Here is a 24,615-nt window from a genome sequence, read left to right on the forward strand (position 1 = left end):
AAAGAACTAACCGTCATGTACTAAGTTTACTTGGTGAGTGATACATTTGTTTCATGGTTTTGTGAATAATGGTTGTTTTGTTAGAAGAAATTATTCCAAGACCTGCTAAACTTGAACCATAAGTATAGATGTAATAGATGACCAATAATTGTAAAATTCATACCAGGAAAAGATGAGATCTGTAAGATTTGTTTTGGGGAAATAGATATTGCAGAAGAAAATCCCACATGAGCCTATTAATGATTGGCCCAAGGCCCCAAAGTGATTGCAAAACTTTTAAAATATGTAGCAAGATTCTTTAAGAGAGATTAAGAGAGGGTTGATAAAATATGTAGAAACACCAAGAGAAGCCTTGAAAGGAAGATAAAAAATCCACATTTAGAAGAGACGCGGTTTCTATAAATAGAGTGGAGAGCTCAAGAGGAGCTGCAAAGTGATTTCAATCATTGCCTTGGTCAACCTTAAGAGTGTTTTCCAAGTAACCATACTTTCCATTTAGTGAGGGGAAAGTGAGTGCAATGTGGTGAAGCAATTACATTTCAAATGGTATTCCAATATTATTTATAATGAGGAATCTCTCTAAATGGGCAAAATTGCTGCAAGAGAAACTGAGATTTAACATCTTTATAGTTCTTTTTGAAGTACCCTACACTCTGCTATAGGGCATTTAAAGTTTACCTAAAAGTAGATTAACTCCAATACCAATTCTATTCAAATGCATGTCATACTGCATCTCTTACTCTTGATTTTTCACCATGGAAAATATCCTGCCTCCTAAGATGTTAAGTATTTCCTAGGTAATGAGGCAACTTCTTTTGTCTTTTTTGTTTTTCTTGCATGATGCAATTCTACTCTCCAATTTGATTGTGTTGAGTGGTGTAGTCTCTTTAAATATTATCATTAAGGCCTTTTTCTATGTAGTCAATTCCGGTAAATTAGGAGTGTTTCTTAGTTGCAACCTAAATCTCTCATAACTTCAAGAAATTTGTGCTCATCCATGGGGCATCCAAGCTTGACATTTAATTCATAACTATGGAACATTTTACACGTTGGAGATTATTGTTGCAGGCAACTAAAGTATGCATATAATTGCACATTCTAATGATCGAATGAAATGAGCTCTGCTGGCTCTCAAACAATCTACGCTGAAGATATTGCAATTATTATTTCAACTCAAATATTTGGATATTACATAGGGAATATATAGCTGAAAATTCCAGATTTTAATAACAAAATACCAACAACCCAGTTAATAAGATATCCCCTATTATCTAAATCAACAATACCCAGAAAAATTAGAAGTTACAATCCATGAACTTACACGTAAAATTTGTCTTGAAACTCTTTGAAATGAAGACTATCATCAGCGAAAGCATGCTTCAACAAACAAATCGAGCTGCAGATATAGAGAACGTTGCTCCCAAAATGCAGATAGAAAATAACACCAACAACAAGTATAAATGGACGCTTAACCAACACAGAATTTGATATAACAATTCCAGTGAATCCCTTCACCAATTCTAGAACAACCTCCAACAACAAGAGAAGATTAAACTTTTCCTTAGCAACGATTAATACAGTAGGAGAAATGACAAATTGTATACCTCAGCACAATTTTCCAAACAATCTCGAAATAATTCTTAGAATTGAATCTACAATACTTCAACTGTAGATCCCAAACCCTTATACTTCAGCAAGGGCACAAAATTGGAGCTCCAAGAAAACATCACAAAGGTGACAAAGCAAAATAAGAAAATCAAATAATTGGATCCTTTCTCATCAAATGGGCTCATATTTGTAACCTTCAAATGGCACAAGTTTCCCAAATAAACTCCACAACATTAAAATATAATAAAGTGCCATTATAATATAATTTTTTTTTTTTTTGGCTCCCAAAAATGACCTTTTCCATCATAACGTAATATTCTAACACAAGGCCACTGTTTCTTGTGTCCATGATTTAAAACTTTGCGACCCGGTTCCAGTGAGCTATGATACTTTGAGGTAACCAACATACAAAACCAACAAAAATAGCAACCTCAACATATTGAGATGAAGAATAATAATAACTCACCCGTCTTGTGAAAACAACTGTAGAAGCATTAGAATCGAAATCTGACAACACCAGAGTGATCCTGATAAAAAAAAACAATGAATGAACTTGACAAGGTGACTTACTATAAATAGAAGCTCCCCCCAAAATTCTTGGAGCTTAAACTAGAAGCCTGAAATAAAAACTGAGAGCATCACTCAATTCTTCTAACTCAACTGAGCTCATCGGAACCAATAATTTGACTTACTATAAATAGCAAGTCTCTCAAACAAAGCCAAAGCACACCATAGTCTGCTGGAAAGCCTATAACCCCACAATTGAGACCCTCAAGTGCCACTATCAATTCATGAGGGTTGCGATGGTGAATTGACCAAGCCAACTATAGGGACCTACTAAAAATGGGGACATTACTGTCCTCCCTCCCTAAGATTGCTTGTCCCCAAGCGGTCGCAAAGAAAAATGAACATCATAGTCCACCTGGATCCCAAGGATAGAACTATGTACTATCCTACTGTGTACAAGCAACTCATGTAGCACTAGTACTCAAATAATAGACATCAACATCAGAGTCATCTGAAAATTGACTCTAGGCGCTGATGAAGGCAACAATTCATCAGAATTCAACCCAACTGAAATACCAACTCTATCCACACCTAAGTCTCCATCAAACTGACACTCACACCCAATCGCATTGTGGAGACAATAATGACCATAACTACCTAAATCACTATCATCAACTCCAAGCTCAGATAAACTATCCTGTGTATGTGGATACTGCAAGTGGTCTAACTTACAATTGTAAATCCCATCTACAAACGATGGTGCTAACCCATCTAATAATGGATGGTACGAAACTGGAGCCAACCCATACTAATGTGAAACTAAATCCTCTACTTGTGGGTCAAAAGAGAAGTGATGAGCACTCCTCACAATATAATGTCGATAAAAACTTCGAATCTCTATCAACGGCTCATCAATATCAAACTAGGAATCAGAGATGACTCCAAACTACTGCTCGGGCAGGATCCTGGTCAATCCTCTCAACAAACCTTGTTTACGTACTGGTAAAGAAATCAACACATACAGACAATGGAACAGAATAGCAGAATTACATTCGCATATGCCAGACATACATTATGCTTCATAATATTCGTAATAGTAGATGATTGATGATTTACAATGATCCCAGACGGGATATAAATACTACATTGAACCTTCCCGAAGGAGTCCGTCGGCCACAACATTACATCCGTTACAAACTATTTACCCATCGGCTACAAAATACAAAACATCGACGACAATCAATCCGTCGGCTACAGAAACACCGCCAGGACCATCCAGTCGGCTGACACCATCCCCCCCCAAAAAGAAAAGTCGTCTCCGGACGACAATTACAAAATATCTGAACAAATTAACAAACAAAATACATTAACAGAGTGACTACAACAAAAAATCTGCTTCTGTCACATCACTTCCACATTCATCCCGTTACATCTGTAGCCTCTGCTAACACAATACTGTCTCCTCAAGCTGACCTTGATAGCCGCACACGCTACTTTCTCTCTTTCCAACTCCTAGGTACCCCGAGCCAAGTGTCGCTACACTGCTTCCAGCTGGATGATTAGCTCCTCCCAAGCTCTCTACGCATCCACCAAGACAGCCTCACAGCCAACACCTACTCCAAGTGCCTCTGGTACACAACACTCTATGCCTGCAGCAGCTCCAGGTCTTCATCAACTAGTCAGACTCCCACGACTGATATCTGCCACAACTGGGGGTCCAGGGGGCAACGCCCCCGGCGGGGTCGAGGGGCAGCGCCCTCGCGGGGTCCTGAGGCCAAGACCAATTTAACACTCCGAAACCCACATAAAAATGCACAGAACACACTGTTTTTGCCATTTTCTACCAATTCCAGACTCTTTCTGGTAACCACTGCTGCTTCCCCTTCCCTTTGGCATTGTCTGTTACTCATTCCGAACAACTTGAATCTGTCGTCATTTTTTTTTTATAGAAAACCCCGCACACCCATCTTCTACACAGACTCAACAATCTCTCCTCCGCAAATGAGACAAAACTCCAACAATCTTTCGCTGAAACCACTCCTTCGGCAATGAGAAGCTCAACAATTCTTCCAGCAATGAAAACAGACAGATAGATCATGCTGCGAAAGACCTCCCGCGGAACAGTCCGCCGGAGCTACCCGTGGGACAGTCCGTAGACATTTGCCACGGGACAGTTCGCGGACTTCTGCCGTAGGGACTACCCGCGGGACAGTCCGCAGACCTCTGCCGCGGGAGTCCCCGCGGGACATGTCCGCTGACCTCTGCCGTGGGACAGTCCGCGGGAACTACCCGCGAGACATGTCCGCGGATCTCTGCTGCGGGAACTACCCACGAGACATGTTCGCGGATCTTTGCTGCGGGAACTATCCGCAGGACAGTCCGCGGACAGCCACCTGCGGGACATGTCAGCGGGACTTTTACTACTTTTCTTTTTTTTTTTTTAATAATTTTTTTGACAAAAAATAAAATAAAATAGAAAGACAGCACCTCAATTTTGCCTCCAGGCATCGCCATTCTGCAACGACGACGGAGTCAGCTGGCCATTCTGTGACAGTGACGGAGTCTTCCTGGCACCATATATTTGCAATTTAAATCCGTTGACTACTGGAGGTGCCTCTTGCTCGTCCAATGTCTCCAATTTTATCACCCGATTGTCGCCGACCTTCCGGGTCTGATATGGACCAACCCATCTTGCCTTCAACCTTTCTTGTTTGATTTCATCCCGATCGCCGTACTTGAGTACCAACTGCCCCGGCTGAAACCTACTGAGTTTGTCATGCCACGCCTTATGTCTATTCTGTGTTACCTCCGTCGCCCATTATGCCTGCAGCCGTCGCACATCTAACTTATTTCCTTGCTATCGGTACCCTTCAAGTAATTTTATGGTGCGATGCATTCTTTTCCTCCTGTGCAGTCCGTTCACCGTGTACCGAACAATGGGATCTTTCGTTTTTCTGTGTTCAGACTGTATGTTCTTCCCCTCAGCTTCAACCATGGCAGCTTTTCCTTCTTCCGCTTCCCTGCATTCCTCCGGACATTCATTTTCCTGTTTTTTGTCACGTTCGTCGACCGTTAACATATTGCAACTCGGAAATAGTTCGTAGTCTTCTATCTGCCAGTGGAACAGGCCATTCACCAAGTCCAGGTCGTCGTCATTCGATCCTTTGTCAAGTCTCAATACTCTTTTGTCCGGTTCCATTCTCCTCTTTCCTTCGTCGTCATTTCTTTCGTCGTCACTGTCGCCTTCACCTTCTGAGTTTGACGATGCTGCCTCCTCACCTACCATTTGTGTGTACAAGTCAATTATGAATCTTTTTCCTCCGCACTCCATTGATAGAGTATTTTGTTTCCAATCATATTTTACTTTTGCTTGCACCAACCAATCCCGTCCCAGAATAGCATCATATCCTTTTCTTTTCAATGGAATGACTACGAAATCCAATAAAAATGGTTGCGTACCAATGGTTACCGGTTGCACCCTTAAGGTTCCTAACGGTTTGATCCCGTGCTAGTCCGCCGTGAGCAACTAGAATGTAGGTGGCCACAGCGTCGACTTTCCCAACTTCTTCCAAGTATCCTTCGGCAACACATTCACGCCGGACCCTCCATCGACAATTGTATCTGTCAGAATATTTTCCAAAATCTCCATCTCAACGATCGCCGGATGTCGTTCGGAGGTGAGTGCCAGCAGCATTGGGTCTGTTGTCATCACTTCCCTATTGTCCCTTCCTGTGTCCTCCGTTGCTTTTGAAAACGGTGTATGATTCAGAATGGCCGTCCGTAACTGGGGCATTGTGAGAAGGAGATCACTTATCTTGACCGGTATCTCTGTTTGTAAGATCTGTCGTACAATGTTTTGTTCTGCAAAGTTCCTTGCCAAGGTGCCGGTGATGTCCTTCAACTGAGATGTCCTCGCCGACGATGCCTTTGCAATTTCTGCCTGCGCTTCCCCCAATTTTCTCTTTTCCTCCGCTTGCCTCCATGTAATTGCCAGAACCTCCTCTACATCTGTGCCGACAGTGATCAAGTTTACTCTAGACTTTGGACACTTAGAATCTTTGTGATCGCTAGGTCCGCACCATCTACATAATAATTTCGGTGTGTTTGCCGCTGTACAATCCCGTGCAAAATGACCCTACAAATTACATGCTCGGCATTGAACAATCGGCCGTCCGTTTGCATCATATTGAGTTCGACTTCGGCTCCCATTATTATTGTTATTATTTGTATTGTTATTTTGCCCTCTGCTATTATTCCTGTATCCTCCGGATGTGGCACTTGCACTATTCGTATTTCCGCTACTGCCTGACGGGGAAGCTTCTTGTGTAAGAAACACTTGCGGAGATCCTCTTGTCTTCATGTTAAAGGGGCACTCTTTTATCGAATGGCCCATGATCTGACAAATGTCACAAAATTGGTTCTTTGGACACGATCCTTTAGTATGACCGTCGGTCTTACACTCCGTGCACCACAGTTCACTACCTTTTGGCTCCTTCTGCATGTTTTTAAACTCCATCATGCGAACCATATCCTTCTGTAGGGCATGAACCTTCTTGCTGCTGCCTTCGTCGTCGCTACTATCATCTCCGACAGGCTCGTCGTCATCAGAATCAGAGGAGCTAGTTTTCTTCTTCTTTATCTTCTGTTCACTTTCAAGGTCCAGTGCTCTGTTATACGCGTCCATATATGACAACGGTGGCACAATTTTCATTTTCCTCCGCAATTTTGAGTGTAGGCCGTCCACGAACCATCTTTTCTACAATCCATCCGCCGGCTTGCTTTCCATTTTGTTTATTAAGTCTTTTAATCTCCTGGCGTAGACGCGGACAGTTTCATGCTTCCCCTGTTTGGTATTGAAAATCTCTGCTACGATTTCATTATCATCCCGCAAGAGTTTAAATTCCGCCAAGAATTCCTTTTTAATGTTATCCCAACTATTTAGCTTTTGTGGATCTATATCCAAAAACCAATCAATCGCCACACCCCGTAGGGTTGCCGGAAATTGCCTAACCCATTCGTTGGCATCTGTGATTCCATTTGTGCGCCAGATCGTCTCACATGTCTTACAATGTTGGATGGGGTCAGCGGTACCATCGCCTTCAAACTTCGGGAGCTTTTCCTTGGGTCCTGCCATCACAACTAAATTTGGTAGAGAGGCGTTAATGGGTCCTGCAACACTGGCGCTATTTACTCCAACACCGGAGGTCTGCACTCCCGCACTGGTAGTCTGCACTCCCACACCGGAGGTGTCGACAGCTGCGAACCTTGGTGAAGAAGACGGATCTTCTGAAGTTGTTTCCCGCGGAAGTCTATCCCAGACGAAGAGGTCACTCCACGCTCGTGCTCCCTCGGCACTCCGAGCCGTGCGAGTTGATGCTCTTCCGTCTGAATTCTCTTCTCTCGACAAACACAATTTCAAGAATGCCTCCTGTGCTTCTTCCACCAACTCCACCCGCTATCGAGTCTCCTCTAGCAATTCCTCCGCATTTCGGTTTCCATCGGCAATCTTCTGAAATCTCCTCCGGCGCTCATCCTATTGTGCCAGAACTAAATTAGCTTGAGCTGCGTGAATGTCATCTTTATCCTTCACCGTGTTCTTATTTATATTCAACAGATTCGGCATTTAATTTCCATCTACCTGCCTACGTACCAGGTCCATCGGGCAATGGTGCCAAATGTTTACCGTACTGGTAAAGAAATCAACGCATACAGACAATGGAACAGAATAGTAGAATTACATTCACATATGCCAGACATACATTATGCTTCATAATATTCGCAATAGTAGATGATTGATGATTTACAATGATCCCAGACGGGATATAAATACTACTGCCGAACCTTCTCGAAGGAGTCCGTCGGCCACAACATTACATCCGTTACAAACTATTTACCCGTCGGCTACAAAATACAAAACACCGACGATAGTCAATCTGTCGGCTATAGAAACACTGCTGGAACCATCCAGTCGGTTGACAAACCCAACCATGAAATCCTTGTGGCAAAGCATGGTAGATAGAGTCTTTACAATCTTTCACACCAACCTTCAAATAGAACAAGAGCCTCGGATAAGAGTACCCTTAGACACTCTGTATAAATCCTCCTGCACATCTGAACTCTCCAAAAGATACTCCATCAAAGACTTTGTGTCGTAGAAATGATATCTAGAAGCATCAACTGGCTCCCCTGCTACCCATTGCTGATCCCTCTAAAATCGTGACATAACATGAATCACCCTATAGTCCTCAACTAATGCTCTCACCTCCTCTATACCCACTGCATCCATATTCTAGGCAGATATGACTGCCACATCATCACACCCCTCATCCTTGACTATCGAAGTAAACTCACCACCAACCACAATATGTGACTAAATAGGATCTAGGGCTAGTGTTGACTATACTCGCTCCAACTCCACGGTAACCTCATCCAACTATGACTGTGACTCCTAAAGAGCCAACTGAGTATACTGAAGAGAGTCCACAATCACCTCAAGTTCTTGGGTGAGCTCAACCATCTCCTCCTCTTTCCCTAACACCATCTCATAACAGGTGCTACCCCACTCCAGAGGGCAGTCCTTGTCAGCAACTAACTGCGAATGGTTATGCTTCAATATCTTGACAACTTCTCGAAGTGCATGAACCTTTAGTAGAGAAAGAGTACAATCACTATGCTCATCTAACATAGGAGCACCCCAACAATATGCGCCTAACATCTGACAAATCGCATCATAATCCTCAAAAGTTGAAGAGATGTCAGCATCACTCACCTTTAGCTAGCTAGCCACATGATGCCTCTGTAGCCCCTACCTCCTATGCAAACTCTCTATCTCACTAACTACATTGTGATAGGAAACCAAATCATAACTGCCCACTACAAGATCGCTTACTGCATGTATGCTACCAACCTCGCACACATTCCGCAATTGAGGTACAACTACTTGATACCTCAACCAACACCTCCTCTAAAAAAGCAAAAGCCCTCATTATATTGCACTCCGTGCATGACTCTACTCATAGTTGGAAAACTCGCCAAATCCAAAAAACTCGCCGAACCCCCCAAAAGCTTAATCGGGAAAAACTCGGCCATTTAAAAAAAAAACTCGGAAAAACTCGGGAACCTAAAAAAACCACTAAAATTTAATTCAAAATACATTTTTTTGCAAATTTCAATGAGAAGATGCATCTAATGAGTTCATTATAGAGAACACAAAAGAAAGAAGCAAGAGTTTAGATATATATAAATGCATAGTGGGTACAAAATCACATTCTCATGCTGAATGTTGATGGCGGGAAGCATAATAGTAAATAATTTGTGTCAAACTAGAAGTAAAAACATCATTACAATCACATTTTCCTCTTCCTAGCTCTACTAGCATATTGTAACTCTCTATCTTACATAATATATATAGGCTTTTTGCCTTTTGTTTTTAACAAAAAAAATATTTTTTTTTTTAAAATTTAAAAATAAAAATTAAAAAAATTAAAAAAATTAAAAAAGAGTTTTTCTGAAAAACTCCCCGATTTTTTGCAAAAACTCGGCGATTTTTTCTTGCGATTAAATTTGGGAAAAACTCGCCAGTCCCAAAAACTCGGCGATTAGTAGAAACTCGCCGATTATTCGGCAATTATGCCAACTATGACTACTTCCTCCTCAACAGAAAGTTCTTGTAAATCTTGATCCTGGGACCCATCCAAATCCTCCTCGAAGTCATCACCAAATAATTGGCAAAGGGTATCATACCCAATGCATCTCATAGCATCGTCAAATGGATCACTAGATGTGTCCATACTATTTGCATCCAAATCTCCTAATAAAGCCTCAACTAGTAACCTAACTCCGCACACATGACTCGATGTCTAGTTGTGAAGCAATAATGCTAGAGCATGAACCCACATCTACTGACTCTGCTGTAACACCCAAATCACCAACGTTACAGCTCGCTAACTCCATACATGCATTGGTCCCACTCGAGGAAGCAACTGCTTCCTGTACTAGAGAAACACTACGATAGCTCACATACAAATCTCCAATAATAATCCCCTCCTTGAGAGAGCGTAAAGTATCAGTAGTAACAACTACATCGACTGTCTCTGCACTAACTGCAGCAATAACTCTAGGAGCCTCAACCTGTTGAAGCTCAGTGTCGCTATCCTCCACTTGCACTAACACAATAACATGTCCCTGTGAAATAAGTACATCATCAACACTGCGGATAGGACTAGCAGGTGTCGTACTAAATATAGGTATATTTGCATCATGGACACCGATCGGGGAAAACTCAAAGCCTCCTTCACACTGATTTTCTAAAGGCAAAAACCATATACCTCGCTGCCCTATGCACTGTCTCAGGATCAAGTAGTCTCTCTACCAACCTCTATTGATGAAGACTAAGTCTTTCTATACTTTCTCTCAAGGCATTTATTTTCCTACCATCTTCTTTACTACTCTGCCAGCCCTCAAAACTAATAGACCTCCTGCATCTCTCCATAGCTAGAAAAAGCTAGAGTGCTAGTCACTCCCAAAACAACAACATATCTGAATTGTTTTTTTCCCTACCCCACAGGATGGTAGGAAATTGCTTTGATTATACTGTAATGAGCCCTGCTAGCTCTCAAACAATCTATGCTGAAGAATTGATTTCTTTTTTTGGTTTTTTTTGGTTTTGCAAGTTTTGATACAACAATATAGCAGCAAAATAGAAGATATTGCAATAATAATTTCAACCAAATATTTGGATATTACATAGGGAAGATACGACTAAAAATTCTAGATTTTAATATCAACTTAGATACTGAGTTTTTTCACAAAATACGAACCCAGTTAATAAAATATCCCCTATTATCTAAATCAACAATACCCATAAAAATTAGAAGTTACAATCCATGAACTTACACGTAAATTGGCTTAGAAACCCTCTGAAATGAAGACTGTCAACGGCAAATTCTTCAACAAACAAATGCAACTATAGATATGGAATCATTGCTCCCAAAGTGCAAATAGAAAATGACACCAACAATAGATATAAATGGGCGCTCAACCAACTTCAAATTAACCAACACACAATTTGATATAACAACTTAGTGAATCCCTTCACAACTTTCAAAAAAACCTCTTGCAGCAAGGAAAAACTAAACTTCTCCTTAACAACAACTAATACAGTAGGAGAAATGACAAATTGTATACCTCAACACAATTTGCCAAGCAATCTCGAAATAATTATCAAAATTGAATTTACAATACTTCAATTGTAGATCTCAAACCCTTATACATCAGCAAGGGCACAAAATCAGAGCTTTAGGAAAACATCACAAAGACGACAAAGCAAAATAGGATAATCAAATAATTGGATCCTTTCTCATCAAATGGGCTCATATTTATAACCTTCAAATGATGCAAGTTTCCCAAATAAACTCCACAACATTAAAATATAATGAAGTGTCATTTAATATAATTATTAATTGCTTTTGGCTCCCACAAATGACCTATTCCACCATAACATAATATTCTGACTAGTGTTACCAACCTCGGACTCGATCAGGCCCAAATGGGACTCGGACTTGGTCTCGGCAACCAGACTCAACAAATTAAAAAACCCGTGAAATTCAAAGAGTTTTAAGGATTTTAAGTTTTTTTCATGCATCATTTAGCCAATTGACAATAATTGAGATAAATAGAAGCTACTTTGCACACATATACAACTTTTCATAGATCACGTCAGTATAAATGTGATTTTTTGAAAGAAATTACATAAAGGTAAACTAAATAACATAACAAAAATCTGAAATATAGTGTAAATGTCAAATGTCTAGAATATCCATGGAATATGCAATCCATGGAATTAAAAGTTCAAACCATAGGAACTCATAGTAGCCTATGTCTTCCTACGAGTACGCCTAAAATAGGTCATGGAAGCCTCTAGAGCCATCCTCTCTCCTTGTGTCTAAGGTTGAACCTCAGTGACATGATCATCATGATCATCCTCATCATTAGAGTTGGATCCATCACTTTCGGTCTCAGGGTCCTACACTGGGTCTCTTTGTGCTCTAGCCTCCTCCACTGTCTCTGCCCCTCGAACCACCTAATCAACCCACTCCAAGTCTTCATAACTGAAGACAAGATCATCAACCAACGTGTTTTACTCTGCTTGTATATTAACCTTCTCTAATACAATGGGAGATGTGTCGGTGTCCAAAATCTGTTTGTGGCAGAAGTGAAGGTTGTTGTGAACAAAAATAAGATCATTCAACTTTTTTGCTATCAATCTTTTGCACTTCTTCAAGTGTATACACTCAAACATACTCCAATTGCATTTGCGTCTTGAAGCACTAGATGGTTGGCTCAAGATATGAACTGCAATCCTCTGTAGATTCGGCACCTTACTGCCAAACATCTCCCACCAAATATCTGAAACAAGAAAATTTTAAATCAGTTCTATAAATTTGACTTTATCAATCTAGATTCTAGATTCTAAAGTGGTAATAAAATAGAATTTAGAATTTGGAATCATCTATTTTTACTAGGCATTAGTTTTGTCCGGTTTTTCTTGCATAAGTTTCATGAAAATAGGTCTCATAGTGCTTTCTTATACATCTCTATCTCACGGACTATAACTGTTCCAACAATTACATCAGGTGACATTCTCTCTATAACATCATAGAGGCCACTCAACATCTCTTCATCGGCCTTAAAACTTGGGTTGAATTGGTATGCTGGATTAAGAAAGTGGGCAGCTGCATGTATAGGCCTATGAAGTAGATTGTGCCATCACTTATCAATGACATCCCATATGGGACCATTATTTTTGTGATTCTCTGCATAAAAATATTGAATGGCCTCTTTTGCACTATCTATGCCCTCATAAATGTAACCCATTGAGGGCTTCTCTCTATTAGCAATCTGTAGAATAACAATAAGAGGCTCTATGAACTGCAATCATTGTGAAAAACAAAACATTAAGCTTTAAGTTTCTATTTAAAAATAAACAATGTCAATGTCAATGAACATAAACAAGTGTTTTCAACTTCAACAAAAATAGTGAAATGAAATGGAAATGAGCACAAAAAGGAAAATTAACTCTACAATCTCCTTGGCGGGTTCCCAAAAGCTAGTCTCATCAAAAACCCTATCAACCACCTCAGCTACTGCATTGAGCTTTGCATATGATGAATTTGTCCACTCCTCACACACAAACATACCTTTCAAACCAGCCTTTGTGTTAAGAAAAGATTTCAATGTGAGAAAATTTGTTGCAAATTTAGCGACTACTGGATGAGACAACTCTTTATTCTTTGTGTGTTACTTCATAAGGTTGAAGACCTAAGCATGATTGTATATGAACTTGCAAATATTCCTTGCTTGCTCTACACATTTTTTTATCTAAAGAATTTTACCTATATCCTCCAACATGAAGTCAAGGCAATGGGCAACACCAAGGGGTCCAAAACAAGTGGCGGTGCCTCTCCATAAGAAGTTTACCAACAGGAACATAATTTGTTGCATTATCTGTCACAATTTGCACCACATTCTCCTCACCCACCTCTTTCAACACTTCCTCCATTACCTCACAAAGATACTCAACATTTTGATCTTCCCAAAGGCATCAATTGATTTCAAAAACAATGTGGAACCTGAGAAAAAATAAAGAAATTTAGTACAATCACAATGATCAATCAATTTACTAATAAATTACTGAGTTCTAACTTTTTAAGTACAATATTAAATTACCTGATGAGGAGACAAGAAAATTCAGTAGTGTTCTATTTCTTCTATCAGTCCAACCATTGGTCATGATGGTGCAACACTTTGCGACCCATACTTTACGTGGTTCCTCAATTTCAACTTTTACATCAGCAACATGATGGGCCAAAATATGACCTTTTAGCTCCTCATCATTAGGGGCTTTGAACCCTGGACCACAAACAGTAACATCTATGGCAATTTGCCAATAGGGAGACCTACAAGTTAAAAAAAATAAAATAAACAATATAAGTATACTTATTATGCAAGCAAGAGAATACATACAAATTAAAAATCAAAATTATAAGTACCTTGTTGCATTAAATGGAAGGTTGTTGTAGAAGAAGAAATCTCCAAGTGCCAATTTTGCTTGCTCATGCTTCTCCTTATTCCAAGCCATGCTCTCAAATGATGATTGTGCACCTGGAGTTGTGCATGGAACAAAGATGAAATCAAGTGAGGATCTTTGCTTATGCACCTAAGGCCCAACGCTCGCAGTCTGAGATGCAGTAGTAGAAAGTGGAACTAGAAAGTGACCATGTCCATGATAACTTGAAGAACCCTGTACACTTCTAGTTCCAACTAATTGTGTCATCTCTTCTTGTTCCTTTTTTAAAATTCTTTCTTCTCTGTAGATTCCTCTAAGAGAGTTTGCATATCATGCATAACATCTTGAGGTACCTACTTGCATTTTTTGATATCACGCCTTGGTGTATGTGCAAGGTGATATTTCAATCTATTAATATCTCCCCATTATATGTTATCATACAATGCCAACATGTCACAACTCCTTTCTTATGCTCAGGAATAGCATGTTTCCAAGACCTATCCCTTGCTACTACACTAGGGTTAGTGTCAGGGTATATTTTAGGCCTAGTTCTACTACCCTACGGTTGAGACATGATGTTGCTGCTGCAATCTACCATAAATAAATAAAAATAAGCATTTAGAATATAAAAAATCCATTTTACAAACACTAGGGCTGCTTACTTTTCAAGTTTTTTATCACCATAAAATGGAACAAGTCTAAAGAGTCCAAACACATGCAAAAAACAAAAAGATTCATGAATGTAAAAAAATATGCAAAATAACAAGAAAACAATGTATCTTACTTCTTCAAATTTGCTCTAGAAATTGAAATGTAACCCAAGTTTGAAGAAGCCTCTAATGCCACTTTTAACTCCTTTCAATGCTTATATGCATGCTACAAAGTGGCACAAACAATCAGCAACTGATAGATGAGAGCCAACCGATTTGCTAATCTATCTCGCAAAACCCCAATACTCTTCCCTCAACTCTTCTTTCTCTATTCTTTGTGTTTGCAAGTGATAGAATGACCTTTTTAGGTCTTACTTATGCTTTACATAACAAATAAAACAAAAAAATCATTAAATAACTTTTTTTGGTCCTTTTTGGACGGACCACCAGTCAAGTCAGGCTGACAGGACTCGGTGAGTCAGCTGAGTCAGCTGACTCAGTCATGACACAGTCGAGTCCAAGGCAAGCGGCCGTTTACCTCGTTTTGCCCAGCTTGCCTCAGGACTCGTTGACTCTGGCAAGGACTCACCGAGTCCTATAACGCTGGTCTAATAAGACCTCCAATCTATATAGGAATGCTTGCCTAGTACATGTGTTTATGTAGTGATTCTCTATGATCTTCAGATATGGATGCTTGCCTCATTTATCTTGTGAATTATTGCAATTTTCCAAAAGGCTCCATGCATCAATGGTAAATGTGCAACCAAAGCCAAGGGGTTGTTCACTCTAGATGAGAAAATCCATAAAGGATGAATAAGAAATAAAGATGTCTAATGATGTGGTGAGAATAGATTTATATTTATTATATATCTTGTGAGGTCAAAAGGTAACATTGTCTAGATGATAGGAGACCTATCTCTTCATAACTTAACAGATGGGTTTATTTAATTCAATCACACTTTTCCATAGTTAATGCATAAGAATGTTAATCGCTATTGCTTGTAATTACTCCCCTAATTTTATCTTTCCAAATGAAAATTGGTACAGATTGGTTTATTTGCAAATCACGCCTTTCATATTTAATGTCTATTGTTATCTCTTGACAAATCGCTATTCATTGCTCTCTTTATTTGTTGTTAACTTACTCATCCTTGATCAGTCTTTATGCAGCAAGATTCTGTTTTCTCCTTGTTATGATCAATTCAAGCAATATCAACTGATGATGTCAATATGCATTTTAGATTGCTTTTCACAAGTTGGCGCTTGATTATTCTCTTTCTATTATCTTCACAATGACAATTACTGATGGAAGCTTATGATGTCTTCATTATATTCCTTTGTCCTATATTAATATCAATGAGGACCGCTCTTCATGATTGATGCTATGTGACATTCATATCTTTACCATCTTTCTTTATAATTGTTTAAGCAAGTCACTTGATATCTCCATCATCTCATCAATGTATGATGATGGTTGCAAGGATGATATTGATATGAATACTCTTAATGTGTGATGGATGCATTATGATGTTGCATCCATATCTTCATTAAGCACCATTCTACTTTTTGCCTTGACGATGATTGATAATAAATGACATTTTATGAACATGACAGATTATGGATTTAGTTCATCATGTTGGTTGATAGAAGAATCATGATTTAGATGTTAATATGGCGGTTGTCCAAAATACTGTCATTCTTGATAACACGTGAGCTCAGTAGTGCTTGATGGAGATAATCTGATGCCTAGCACCTTGGATTTTGACTTATTTTAATATTGCATTCTCGGATGTGCTTCTCGATGCTAAATAGGAAAATCACCTTATTCAAAGGACTTCATGATTTCTCCTAATAAGGCTTGATGCTTATTGACTTTTATGGAAATAATATTCAAATTATCTACATGAACTTTTTCCTGCTATGTACAATTTTTTAACTAACTATTTTCTAACTATCTCGAGCTGCTCAAGGTCTGCCATCCCTTGACCCATATGTGTTTCCTTGCTACTTTATGACTAGGCTAGAGGTGAGCCTATTTTTGGGCGTTTGTATTTAATTATCTGCATGAAGATTAGATTGCTTTAAAAGATTATTTTTATCCTATCTTCTAAAGACAAGAATAGTGTTGCTTTAAATTGGTGCTTTTATGGGAATATTTTATTAGTATTGTGCACCTAAAAGATATTGCTTGAGAGCTTAAGAATAAGTGCTTTAAGAACATAAAAAGGAAATTTTTCTGGATTTGCTAGTTAAGTTTCTAATCAAGCTAAGAGCTTAGGTCTTTGTATTGTAGCTGTGAGAGGTTGACAAGTATGCAATATAAATGAGTGTAATGTCCCCATCTACGAACATCATTAATTTACTCAATGATTCCCAATTAATGCTTGAAATTGTACTTTCCCCATATTCTATGAGTTTCTAATTTTATTTATCTTCCTTAACAATCGTCTCATACTCTATATGCAATATTCTTTCTTAGCATTGGTGACTAAGTATTTGATTTTCCCTCTTATATCTTTATTTAAAGACTTTTCCTAATTACCTGTTAAAAAAAAAAGACATTTCCTGAGATTGTAATGTATTCTATTAGGAGCAACCATATGATTGGTTGCTTCACCCTTTATAGAACATAAGATGTTATTCATCCCCTTTCTCTTCCCTTCCTTATGATGAATGTTCAATATATATTATTTATCTGATTTTTTCTATATACTTGTATTCCCTAGATCCATATAGTGTCCTATTGATTATTACAATAATAATTCTTATTTGGATATTTCTAACCCATATGATTAGTATTAACTTCTTATTCCATTCTCTCCTCCATCAATGTATGGATATTCTCGTATATCTCCATAATAACAAGGACTGCCTTCAACAATATGTTGGCTATCTATTTTATTTTATTGAGTGACATTCTATAAATTTAAAGACCCATGTTATATCCCTACTCATTCTTAACTTCAACTATTCTTATCCCTTAGTACTAGAGTGTTCTCTTTAGAATTTTAATTGTACTTCATTCGTCAAACTTGGTGAACCCCCACCAATGTAAATTATATAATCGCAGTTCCTTATAGATTATATTGATTTTATTGATTTCAATATATACGATACCATCTTGTATTACTTTGCACCCTTTAATTGTCACTGTATTCACAGGGATTGGGATTAGTGATTTGCCATTTTCTTTGCCTTTATATCTTCCACTGCGTTGGATGTTGACTGGACTTCTCTATGCCCTGCGATTGCTTCAGCATCCTACTATTTTATTTTTCACTCCCTTACTTGTAGCTCCATTGTTTTCTATATTGAGTTTGATCTTGATTTTTCTATTAAAACTCCCCTGATTGACCGCTGACCTTGTTATGGGCTTATTTGTCACCTCTTTGATTGCTGCATGCTCCCCAGTATACTTTTGATGCAATCAATCTCTCCAATGTTATGTGTTATTCTCATTTGCTGCAGCTACGATGGGTGTAATCCCCAATAAGTAGCGAACTTCAATTAGATGCCCTCCTGAACTCTAATTCGTTGTTAGCTACTGACCTGGATCTTGTTTTGTCCATATTAGAATGTTTTTAATATTTCCTTTAATGCTCAATGATAGCCTCCAGCTTTATAGCAGTCCAGTTGTGGATACTTGCTATTTTGTAAATTTCTAGTGTTGTATATATGAGCGTGTTGCTCATTGTAAATTTATATTGCATTACATTAAAAGCTATCTGCTCTTGCATTCAGCATTTTATGGTATCAGAGCCGGTTATTTTTTCAAATAAACATTTGCATAATTTCATAATTTCATTCTTGAAATTATCTATATAGCAAATTTTCTTCAAAGTTTCTTTTGCCATTAAGAAATTTTCTGGCTGGTATCGTGCATCTATCTGCCTCTGTTCGTGAAATTTTTTTTGGGGTCAAGATTGCTAGTACTTTCTCTTGTTTTGTTACTCACACGAGACCTTCTGGTATCTGCATGCAATCTTCCTTTTTTTGGCGACAGGATTCTCTACTTTCTTTCCCATGTGATGAAGGGTTTAGATTCCTGCGAGTTTATTTGGTAACCTGCCCTTTTCCGCGCGACGAAGGGATCTTCCTTTTTGCATCGCCATTGCTGTAACCTGCAAATATTTTTTTCTCTTCCATGGCCACCAATTAGGGTTTCCTTCAAAAACTCTAATTTTTGAACTCAGAAAATTTTTCTAATTTTAAATTTGTGGTGGGTTTTTCGAGATCTTATTTGGGTCTTCATTAGATTTCTCTGGGTACCTTGTTTTTCGCGTCTCAATTTTCAAGCCAACGGATTTAAAATCTGACTACAGATTTCTTTTGGCTTTTTCTGTCAGCTTTTTTGGGTACTTGTCTGATTTTTCTGAGTCAGCCAAAAATTTACCTTGGAATCCGTGCCTATTAAATTTTATCCTTGAAGTGTGTACTTGATGGCATTTTTGACCAACCTGATGCTGGAAAACAGTCAACGGTTTAGTGGCAGCAATTATAACACCTGGAAGCAGCGAATGTTGACCATCTTCGAGTATCATCGTCTAGATGCGCTTTTTCTAGGCACAAAGTTTTGTCTGACCTCCATCCAAGTAGGATCAAGATAAGTTCGATGATCGGAATCAAGAAGTTGTTATGCTTCTCAAGCTCTCTGTCACAGATGATCAGTTGCCTCAGGTTCCCTCTGGCAAGTCTCCTGCAGACATTTGGAAATATTTGAAGGAGTTGCATGAGACATCCGATAAGAGTCGTGCGCTCTTTTTGAAGAACCAATTTTTATGATGGATGAATGTCCTTACAGGAACGTCTCATGAAGAATAAGGACATTCGTGATTAGCTTGATGCTATCAGTCGGAAGATGGAGGAAGAAGATATGGTAGTCATTACTCTGAAAAGTCTACCATCATCTTATGAGCACTTCAAAGAAACTCTCAACATTACTTCGACTAATGTTGACCTGAAATTCCCAAAATTGTGCACCAAACTCCTACAACAGGAGCAACAGTTTGGTAGCTGTGCTTCATCGTCTCCTCTAGAACAAACCTTTGCAACTAAATTTCAACCATCTCAGTCCTCACCATGAGGAGGTTTCCATCAACCTCCAGGCAATCCTCAGGAAAAGAATGTGCAATGTCACTACACTTACAAGTACGGCCATATGAAGAAAGATTGTTGTTAGAGAATTGCTTCTAAACAAAGGAAACAAGGCGGGTCACCTCAACAGGCGAATGTTGCTGAACAGTTTGAGTAGAAGTTCTTTTTTTACGCTTTTATGGCTAAAACCCCCTCAGATCTAGCTCGGTCTTCTTCTTGGTATATCAATTCTGGTGCTTCATGTCACTTTTCTCGTCAGCATGACTGGTTTACAGATTTCTCTCCGTACAGTGACTTAGTTGTGTTTGGCGAAGGTGAGGAATACAAAATTGTTGGCTGTGGAAATGTTTAAATACAGTCTAGTGGGAGGAAGCTCATCCTCCTTGATGTGTGCTATTTTCCTAGTATAACACTTAATCTTCTTTCTGTGAGTCAAATCATGAGGAATTTTCCTCAATTGGATGTGGTGTTCAGTACTCACAAATGTTCCATTATTGATTGAGAGACTCGTCTTACTATTGCTATTGATCTAGAAGATCATGGCCTGTATCGGCTTATTGACACCAATAATTCTCCTAAGATAGCTATGGCAGCTCGTACTTCATCTCTCACCACTTTGTGGCATCACCGATATGGACATCTCAACATCTAGTACATGTCTCAGTTGTCCCGGGAGGGACTTGTTTCTAGCCTACCTAATATTCAAACACAACATCTTGGAATGTGCGACGCTTGTCAAGCTGGCAAACAACATCAGACTCCGTTCAATGATGGAGATTCTTGGCGTGTATCTAAGGTACTTCATTTACTTCATGCTGATATTTATGGCCCTATGAATACTTCTTGCATTACTGGTTGCAAATACTTTCTGCTCATTGTTGATGATTTTAGTAGAAAGATGTGGGTTTTCTTTCTTAGACAAAAATCAGATGTATTTAGTACCTTTCAGAAGTTTAAAACTTGGTTGAAAAAGAGTCCGGCCATAGTATCATTTCTCTTAGAACAGATAATGGTGGAGAATTTTGTTCCACTACTTTCTCCGACTTTTGTGCTACCCATGGCATTAAACGTCAGTTCACTACACGTCACACTCCACAACAAAACAATGTTATTAAGCGTTGCAATCCTACGATTGTTGACATGGCTCATTCTATGTTACAACACAGTACTATTCCTAATAAGTATTGGGCAGAAGCAATGTTTACTGCTGTCTACCTCCTCAGTCATTCTCCTACTCGGGCTGTTAAAGGATAGACTCCAAAAGAGGTTTGGTCTGTTCGTAAGCCCAAGATCAACCACCTGAAGATTTTTGGCTCTCTTGCTTATGTCTGAATTCCTGATGCTAAGCACTCGAAGTTGGATTCCAAGAGATAGAGACTCGTGATGATAGGATACAATGACAAGCGTAAGGCCTACAGATTGATAGATGTTGACATTGATCATCTTATCTTCAATCGTGATGTTGTTTTTGATGAAACTCCAGGATCTTTTCTTTCTTCCCCTGAGCAGTGTTCTGAGGATCAGCCTCACAGTGTTCCTCTCGCTTCATCATCTAGTGGGAGGGATGATGCTAATGATGGTTATGATACAGATAATGCCTACCGTAAGGCTCCTATTGCTTATCCTATTGAGGCTCCGAAACATAATCCTCTTCTTGCTCTTGTTGCTGCTCCTGAGCCTCTTCCAACCCCTCCAAACATTGGCTCCTCCTCTCTCCGGCCTAAATGGTGGGTTAAAACTATTAGTGATCTCAAGGATGATGAGCATATTGAGAGTAGAGCTTCCAAAAATACAAGCAAACAACCTACAGTTAATTTTTCTCTTATGGCTAAACATTCATAGTGTCTATGAGCCGCAGACTTAGCGGTATCATTGAGTGGGAACAAGCTATGGAAGCAGGGTTCCAAAGTCTTGAGAAAAATCACACTTGGGCCCTTTCTGATCTTCCTTCAGGGAAGAAGCCCATTAGTTGCAAATGGGTATACAAGGTGAAATACAAAGCTGATGGAACTTTAGACAAGTATAAAGCTCGTCTTGTTGCTCATGGGTTCTCACAAAAAAAAGGCATTGACTATGAGGAGACCTTTGCTCCTACAACCAAAATGAGTACCGTACGACTTGTCCTTGCCTTAGCAGCTTAATTTGGTTGGAAAGTCCATCAAATGGACATTAAGAGTGCCTTTTTGAATGGTGACTTGCAGGAAGAGGTCTACATGACACAACCCCCTGGATTTAAGGTTGCTGGTCAGGAACACAAAGTCTGTAAACTTGTCAAAGCTCTCTATGGTCTGAAACAAGCTCCTCGAGCTTGGTACATGAAGATTGATATATACTTAACCGATCAAGGTTTTCAGCGGAGTCCATCAGATTCAAATTTGTATATCAAACATGTAGGTAATGATATATTGTTTATAGTTGTCTATGTGGATGATCTAATCATTACTGGTAGTTCAAAACATTTGATCATTGAAATCAAACAGGATTTATGTCGGATCTTTGATATAACAGATTGAGGACTCTTGCACTATTGCCTTAGAATTGAGGTTTGGCAAACTGAGCATAACATCTTTCTTTCTCAATCCAAGTATGCCAGAAATCTTGTGGACAAGTTCAGAATGTAGGATTGCAAACCTACCTCCACCCCTATGGAACCCGGGCTCAAATTGTCAGCTCAGTCCGTTTCACCTATTGTGGATGAATCTTTGTTTAAACTTTAGACAACTAGTGGGCGGTCTCATTTATCTTACTATCACCAGACCTGACATTAGCTTTGTAGTAAGCTACATATCCCACTTTATGACAGCTCCCAAGGTTGATCATTGGACAACAACAAAGCGTGTCCTGCACTATGTAAGTGGTACTTTTGACTATGGTCTTCTGTACACTCGGAGTCCTGATCCTACACTATGTGGCTACACAAATTCAAATTGCGCCGGTTCTGTCGATGATCGTAAGTCTACTGTTGGATATGTGTTTAATTTGGGATCTGGTGCTATCACATGGACTAGTAAGAAGCAACAAGCAGTGGCTCTATCTTCGACTGAAGCAAAGTATCGGGGAGCAATTAAGGCAACCTGTGAGGCAGTTTGGCTTCAGCAAATGCTTGCGGATATGCATGTTCCTCGGATAGGACCAACTCCCCTATTCTGTAATAATCAGGGTGTGCTCAAACTGGTGAAGAATCCAGTCTTCCATGAAAGAACCAAGCATGTTGAAACTCATTGTCATTACATTTGTCAGCTGGTTGAAGACAAATCCATCTAGTTGTTGTATGTTCCTACATTGGAGCAGCCTGCAAATATCTTCACCAAGTCTCTCAGTTCTGATAAATTTGTAAAATTCAGGGAATCTATTGGTGTTGTTGATAGATTGAGCATTATGGGAGGGTATTAGAATGTTTTTAATATTTCCTTTAATGCTCAACGATAGCATCTAGCTTTATAGCAATCCAGTTTTGGATACTTGCTATTTTGTAAATTTTCTAGCATTGTATATATGAGCGTGTTGCTCAATGTAAATTTATATTGCATTACATTAAAATCTATTTGCTCTTGCATTCAGCATTTTAGTTTGTTCATCACCTATCCCAAAGCTTTTCTAACGAGCTTTGTTCAGTACCCAAGCAAACTCTCCAATTTGGATTGTAGATGCTGCGTTTAACATAATGATATCATCGCCGAGTCTATCTTCTGATTTGATCAGTCATAATAGTTGTTGTAAGAATTGTTTGGTGTCATCCAATATATAGCATCTGTACATGTTGGTGATGTATTCGTTGTCCATCATCAAATTCTTTGATACTGACCCCTAATCTTCTTCTAATGCATCTATTTAGGAAGCCATGTATATTCTCATTGAATTCTCTGCCTCCCTCTTTTCTTTGATACCTGTACACATCGATGTTATACTTTCTGTTATCTTTATATGCTCCACTTGGTTCCCTTTTGCATCGGCCCCTTGTAAACTATATACCCGATGATGGGAAAGGTCGCAAGCTTTTAACGCTGCAATGTTTATTTGGTAGGTGTTGTCGGTAAAATCTATATTGTAGCCGATGGGTAGAATAGTATCCGAATGGGCGCGTAAAGGTTGAGTCACCTCTTCAGAAAGGTATATGTACACCATCCGGAATGGATTTTGTAATCATCATCATTGTAATCAATCATATAGAATATTGTAGTATCTTCTGCATACGTGCGAATAACAAAAGGAATACTTCTATGTTACATGTTCTTGTCTACTGTCTGAATGCATTAATAAACCGTCTACCCTGTACGATAAACATTTGGCGCTGTTGCCTATAAGGACCGGGTGTTATGAATGCCGAACACATTGAATAAAGATAGAAATAAGAATCTAGAAGATGATGGCATAGGGGTGGCACGGGAAGTATTAAACTGCACACAACAAAGCAATTGGAGGCACAGACTCCAACAACCCGCTGAAGGGTACGACAGTGGTGGCACAAGAGGTGACCACTGTACCACGAGAGCACTGACGAATGGAGTGCAGTTGTCAAGTCAATCAAGGGAAAGGTTGATAGAAGAAGCCCGAGAAAGGCGAAGGGTGATTGAAGGAACAAAGGAAGAATTGCCAAATTGGTACATGCCCGGGGGGAATCCAAACAGAAGGGAAAGGACCAATGTGGCTCGGAGTGTCGAAGGAACTCGAGCTTGGGGTGAACTGTTC

At 39.2% G+C, this 24,615-nt stretch overlaps 1 protein-coding gene across 2 annotated transcripts in view; it reads left to right on the plus strand.

The window, feature by feature from the left end:
- LOC149551985 (zinc ion binding protein) overlaps positions 1-24,615 on the plus strand; it is a 254,443-nt gene that overhangs the window by 173,263 nt on the left and 56,565 nt on the right. The window lies entirely within an intron of this gene.

Source organism: Cupressus sempervirens, chromosome 6 (assembly GCF_028749045.1).
Source record: "Cupressus sempervirens isolate cs-2001-9-10 chromosome 6, ASM2874904v1, whole genome shotgun sequence".
Taxonomy (NCBI): domain Eukaryota; kingdom Viridiplantae; phylum Streptophyta; class Pinopsida; order Cupressales; family Cupressaceae; genus Cupressus; species Cupressus sempervirens.